At 37.2% G+C, this 7,241-nt stretch overlaps 1 non-coding gene across 1 annotated transcript; it reads left to right on the plus strand.

Annotated features, from left to right (window-relative positions):
• Positions 1-260: 260 nt before the first annotated feature.
• On the plus strand, positions 261-366 carry LOC128036503 (small nucleolar RNA R71). Its single transcript, XR_008193298.1, has one exon. It is a non-coding gene; the product is annotated as a small nucleolar RNA R71 (small nucleolar RNA).
• The last annotated feature ends 6,875 nt before the right edge of the window (positions 367-7,241 follow it).

Here is a 7,241-nt window from a genome sequence, read left to right on the forward strand (position 1 = left end):
TTCTTAAACATGGAAGCCATAGAAGATACCTGGTCTGTCAAAGACGTAAGTAGATCAACTTCGTGAACTCTGACTACTCTTTTTCCTGTGGCTACTTGAGTAGTTTGCCACTAATAGTTATTGCTAGAGATCCTTTCAAGGGTCTCATATGTTTCGTTGTATGATTTCATAAGAAGAGATCCTGTGGCTAAAGGTCCACCACCATTCTTGTATTTGTGTTGAGACCATTGTAAAAAGTCTCCGACTAAATATAATGAGGAATGCCATGACGAGGACATTTTTGCAACAACTCCTTGAATTTCTCCTATGCATCATAGAAAGATTCGTAACAAGTTGCTGAAATGTGGCGATTTCATTTCTAATCTTGGCATTTCTACTTGGTGGAAAATACATCATTAAGAATCATTCAGCCAATTCTTGCCATTTTGATATCGAATGAGGTGGTAAAGAATTCAACCATGCTCGTGCTCTGTCTCTCAGCAAGAATTGGAATACCTTTAATCTCAAAGCATATTTAGTCACTCCAGCTAGCTTGAATGAATCACATACTTCCATGAATAAGTGAAGGTGCAGATGTGGATCTTCGATAGGCTTTCCACTAAATTGGCCCATCGTTTTCAACATTTGGAATATAGCTGACTTTAATTCAAAATGAGGAGCCTCAATTTTGGGCCTCACAATTCTTGGATTAAGTCCATTGGATAAAGGCACAACATATTGACAGATGGGGTGGTCTTTGTCATCAGCAACAAAAACCTAATTATAAGCATTGTAAAAAACTCATTGGTTTTGATTTTGTCGTACAAGATACATATTCACTTGAAAATATAAAAAAGAAATAAAATAAAATAAATTTAAACCAAATTGAAAAAATAATCATGTTAACAAATAATTACAGAATACAGTCCTCAACAACGTGCAAGTGTACACGGTCGTATAATTAATAAGTAGTAAGTATAGAGTTATCATCTCTACAAGGACTGTTGTGTGAATTATTTTCAAAGTTAATTTTAATCAATTTGGAAGAAAATAAGCTGCTCCTTGCGGCTTTCCATGGTGGCTCTCCTTCTCGTTTTTATGCTAAACCATCTAAACGCCTTTAAGTCATACTTTCTAGTTGCTCCCATTTTCAGAAAGTGTATGAATTATTTTGTGGTAATCAAGTGTTTAGTAAGCCATATGAAAGGAAATAACACTCAAATGAGTTTTTTTTTCTTCTGAAAACTTATATGTCAAGTGGATGAATGAAGGCCCCCTTTTATAGTTGTTGAAGCCCCAATGTCACTTGCTATTTTTAGCAAGGGAATCCTTGATTCTCTCTCCCTTGATATGAGAATGGTGGGCGGCCATTTGACTACTATTTTTAGCAAGAGTTGTTATCTTCCCTTTCTTAGTGGAGAAGTGGGTGGTTGACTATTATTTTTATAAGTTGTGTGTGCAGTTATGGCTTAAGTTTAGGGAAGGAGTTGTTATTCTTGAATAGGAGAGAGTGGAGGTTGAATTTACTATTTTGGGGAGTGGTATGGCCAGCCTTTGAGTGGTAGTAGGGAAGTGGGTAGATGGTGACTATTTATGGGGAGATGGTTGCTTGAATCATGGGAAGAAAATCTCGTTGACTCTTTCAAGATTATGTATCCTGTTTCATGAAAGATGGGTAAATACGTGTTTGAACTAGGGAGGATATTAGCTAAAATCAAGGGATGCTGATGGACGGGGTCATGTGGATGGTAGCTGGACGGTTTTAGGCCTCCATATGGACATCTCTAAGCCTCCATCTTTTCTAAGGTGACTTGAAGCCCAATATTGATGGATCAGAATGCTTCAAGCTACACCTGTCTAAAACAAAAAAAAATTCTACTATATTTTTCCTTAGCCCATTTATTCCCAAGAAATAAAAAAAAACTATGTATTAGCATAAATTTCACTAAATGAACACATTTCCATAGAAATTACAAAATATCACAAAATTAATAATAAAATTACAGAAAATGTTATTTATTTACTTAGAATTTTCATAAATTATCCATTAAAGAGTTCTGGAAATATATATTTAGAGTTTACAACTTCTCATCTATGGCGAACACTCCGGAGATTCCAACTGGCGTGAAAATAGGCAGACCATCTCGGTTGGTGAATTCCAAGTTAGTGGGCATAATTGGCAGGTATTACCATGTTTTTAAACATACCGTAGCCTTAGCCTTGACAAGTGTCGAGTTGTGATTAAAGAATTCAAACGGTTGGCTTGGAAGTTGAAGCGTCTCACAGACGCTTGATTCTTTATAAGTATTGGGTGTTCAACAATGTTCCCAAAACATTCACTGCATCATTGGAGCCCTAATTTCTTTCTCTTTCAAAGTCAATTTTCTTCTTTTCACTTTCAGTTCACAACTTTATTTAAAGGTAACCTTCATTCTCTTTCTTTTACTATTACTCAAAATGGTCAGAACTACTTCACGTAGAAGAGGTCGTGGTGGTCGTGCCCAAAGTAGCAAACGTGACAACTAGAGAAACATTGCTGAGATTGGACCAGAGGTCCTGATGGTGCTCGTTGTGTGCTCGCTCTTTTATATGAATGCAACACTATTGAGGAAGAGTTGGCTCAGCCAGAGGTATCCTTCGTCTAAACTTTGCCTATGACTTTCGTTTAGCCCAAAGGGAGTGTCACCAGAGTGAAAATACTGTGGGTCTTATTCTTCTCCTCTTCCTACTTAAGGTTGGCTTTCACTTGCCTCTTCATGCCTTCTTCTACTCGGTGCTCAACGAATATGGAATTGCACCAAGCCAACTCTCCGCCCTTTTCTAGATCAGAATTTTTTATCATATCAATTTCTACTCTACCTTCCTCAAGTTCATTCTCGAGGGAACCCCATTTCATTTAAAGTAGTTCGTTGGATTCCTTCCGATCTCCTTATTTTCTAATATCGTTGGAAATCATAAAAGACAATTTCTATTTGAGATAGTTATTTGTGCAAATATTTTACGATTTAGAAGCAACTGTTTCTTGTACATATTGTGTATTAATCTACTATAACTATAGGATACCCCCACTTCGTGAATTACTGCATTTATTCAAGTGATCCACAAATGACGAAAATCCATTTTTTTCCTATCTCTATCCCGATGAGTCAAAACCAAAGCTCTTATTCTTTGTTGAGTAATAGTTCGAGTAAGTCTTGAATGAGCCCCTTGAAAGCTTGATGCAAATAAACTAATTTTTTTCGACGTCTACGAGCTATATATCCTCATTTAATTCTGGTCATTGAATAAAAGAAATTTTGATGAATAACTAATTCTTTCTTTTAGTTATTCTTTTCTAGTCTATTAATAACAAAATGAATTCTTCCAATGTATAAAATAAAAATTCCAATGGCTTTTGGTACTCTAACCGTTCCAACCACAATTTTTCCTTTTTTCTAGGCATTTCATTTATCCTTGAAATAAGAAATTGTATTGATACTAGGTATCAAAAAAAACATATTAACTAAAATAAAGGAGTAAATAAAAATGAATAAATAAATAGTGGGTTCCATCGTTTCTATGGTTACTTCTTAAACGGTGAGGTCCTCTCTATACACCGGAGCTCATTCCTTCATTTAATTGGTAACTTGTATAGTTCACACTCTTCGACTCCACTCATAAATTTTCCAGTAATAGATCTTTCACAACGAGATCTATCTTATACAGTAATGGTATGTAAGGATGATGATTAATTGGGCAGCTGACCCTGTTAGTCCGTTCTTTGCAAGAGTTGAAGCATAATCTTTTTGCTGTTTAAATAGAATTTTCCCCGCTTAATGGATAAGCATTTGCTACCAATGGGGAATTTTTTCTCATCTTAAATTCCAAGATTGGATTTGTGCCAATGGAAACCATAAATTTCATACACAATAGAAGGATATGGTAGATCTATCTTTTTTAGATAGTGGACGGACGAACCTCATTCTATTCATTGGTACAGATCGTTGATACTGAAAAAGTTGTTTCTTTTTTCTCAACCCATGTTCTGAACACATACACCTTAGTACATGTTCCTCAGAGCTGAGGACATCCCCTAAGAGTAGGGAAGTTCGTGACATTTCTAATTGGTTGTCTTGCATTTCTAATAAGTTGTTTAATAGTTGGGATACTGAATCATATACATAATAGACTAGTTTCGATCAATCCTAACCAGATGATTCTAAATTACTTCTTTTTCTATTTAATAGATTAATAAAATATTAACCCCTTAGGCTTAAGTTAAGAAGGAAAGGAAGAAGAGGGATTAAATCAATCTTAATTAAATTATGGATTGGTGTTAAATCGTTGCTATTGCTATTTGTTATTTTACTTATTTAACCACTACAGGATCCACAATTCCATGAGCTTGGGCTTCTGTTGCTGACATAAAAACATCTCTTTCCATGTCTTCGGATACAGCCCATAAGGGCTTGCCCGTTCTTTGTACATAAACCCTTGTGAGGCTTTTGCAAAGTTTCAGTAGTTCTTCCACTTCCAGGATAAATTCTCCTGTTTGTGTCTCATAAGAAGAACTGGTAGGTTAATGGATCATTACCTTGATGATATAACATTATATAAGGTTCTTCTAACTCACATAATGAGGCAAGAAGAATAGCTAAAAATAGCTAAATAATAATAAGAAAAAAAAGATAGAATTGAACATTGGTGGCTTATTTCCTCGAATGTTGCTTACACCACGAGCTGCCTATACTTGGCATTTCCCAAAGGATTTATTAGTTGAAGATTAAAAGATAGTGTTTATCAAATGGGATGGCCCATTTTAGTACACGCCAGGGTTACGAGCCCATCATTCAGAATTAGGTCTCAAACCTCCATCTCATAAGGTATAAGTTCGTGAGAGTCATGTGCAAGCTCAAATCTGGCTTTGCCTTCCCCACCTTCTGGTCCATACCCCGGGAAGACATCTATCTGCAAAGCTAACTTGTTGATTCAAAAATTACTTAGAAGCAATTTAAGCAATTAAGGGTGGGGTGTATCCTAGATTTAGGGTAGATCGTTCCTGTCCAAAATGTTTTTCGACATTGGCTACAAGGGCTAAGTCCAAATGATCACCAGGCAAAGGACCTTCTACCATGGGCAAATTCCTAGAATGTTCCTTCTATTGAGGTGGCCAGGCTTTACAACAAAAATGATGATTTGGCACGAATTCTAGTTGGGAGGATGATGGAGCCTCCCTTCTATTTCTATGAGAACAGTGGACTATGTCCAGGCCATTAGAATATTATTTTTTATGGTACGTCATTCGCTTATTCTTTCGACCAGGCTAACTCTTCTGTTGCTTCTATAGGGTCTTCTTTTCCTTTTCATACATCTCGTACCTCCCCGCCTACTCTAGCAGTCAACATGGATGCTTTAGCATTATTAGTTGCAATACACGAAAATAAAGGAGTTGTCGTCGTGCCATCAAGAAAAATGGCTGATAGAATTCAAAAAAGGCCAAGAGGGGAGGGAAGCACTCAGAATACCAAAGGCAGTGACCGCCCACAATTGGCTCATCGCAAACTTCAGAGAGGGCCTACTCCCTTGAAAGGCACCATTCCTCCTGCTCCTACTCTTTCTCCTGCTCCTGTTTCGCCAGTAAAGTCTACCAACTCTACATACTCTCCAGTCCACACTGCAAATCCACTTGTGGCTATATTTACGCTAGAGACAATACACCAAAACCAGCTAGAGGCCCCACTAGGTTCCTTACTCATTAAGACTCCATCTAGCGAAGCGGGTAAACTCTTCCCATGGTGGGATCTCTTAAGGCCGAGGAAATATCCCTTTTCTCTTGGCACCATCCAGTAGCAGCAAAATAACAACTTGCCTTAGTGAGTAAAAAAAGCTTTCCTCCCTTCTTCCTCAAATCCTTATCTACCTTCACTCTCGGTGCTGGTGAGGTCCTTTCAAGTTTTAGTAGCTGAATGCGGGCTTATGAGCTAGGCCCTTTAGGAGACTTGCAATCACAACAACAACAAACTAGTGGGCTTAGAGAAACTGTGTATTCTGGTGAACAATTCTTAGCTTAATTACGCCAGACATATAAGTAAGTTGAAAGCCAGATCAAAGATCTCAACTCTTTCGTCTTTTCCTGGAAGGCCAAATATGAAAGTTTAGAAATTTGAGCCAAGCAAATGGAGGAAGAAAACAATCGACTATGGCCTGATAGTCCTCTTGGAAGGAAAAATTCAAACATCAATTCAAATGACATTTATCAAAGTTAGAACATCTACGCCAATCTAATGAGGAAGCTCTAAAAAAATACCAGGAGGACACTAACAAAGAATCTGACAGAGGTCTTGCCCATACTAGGATCCAACCTGGTCCTTCACGCCCAAGTTGCTACGGGTCCTCTCAATTTGAGTCAGATGCACTTCAAATGCTTACAGAAGGTCACTGCTGAGTCCCTGAACTTTAATGTTTATAATCGTAAGGGTGAAGATTGGGAGAAGTTGTAACATCCTATACCTAGTTCGATCGCTCGACCCGAGCTATAAGGTATTACAACTATAAAACATTAGCATTGTTCACTATCCAGTCATATATAACCAAATAATTCATTTCATAATTCAATTACAATCATTTTCATGTTATTAAATCATATTCAGACCTAAATCAAGCTTATTGATCATTTAAAACAAACTAGGAAAAATTCTAGACTAAATTGAAACTTTTACAAGTTTTCAAGTAAAAAGTGAAAATAGGGGTCACACGTCTGTGTGAAAGAGCTTAGCCTGTGTGGTTAAGAACATGGTCATGTAGCCAAACCGTGTAACAGTCTGTGGCCGTGTAACAAAGGATCACATGGTTGTGTCGCGAGGCCATGTAACTCTCTGAGACCACGTGAGCAAACCTACATCAAAAATCAAATAGGCCACATGGCCATCTCATGCAACCATGTGGGACATGCGACCATGTGTTCCCAAAAACACCTTTAAATACAAGTCATTTCACATACCAAAACTTAGACTCTAAGCTATGCATTAACCAACTTTTAAACCTATTCAAAATGTGCCAAAACAAGACAAAACATGCCAATTCACAATCAACCTATATGCCTAATCGATATCCTCATTGACACCACAATTCAAATATAAACAACAATCATTCAAGCCAAAACATAATCCACAAGTTAAATTCATCCAATCACCAATCAAGTCCTAAATACCAAATGGTAGAGTCCATCCATTTATGTCAACCTTCAAATGCAAATATAATCCATTCTAAGTTCACAATTTACC

Source organism: Gossypium raimondii, chromosome 13, assembly GCF_025698545.1.
Source record: "Gossypium raimondii isolate GPD5lz chromosome 13, ASM2569854v1, whole genome shotgun sequence".
Classification (NCBI taxonomy): domain Eukaryota; kingdom Viridiplantae; phylum Streptophyta; class Magnoliopsida; order Malvales; family Malvaceae; genus Gossypium; species Gossypium raimondii.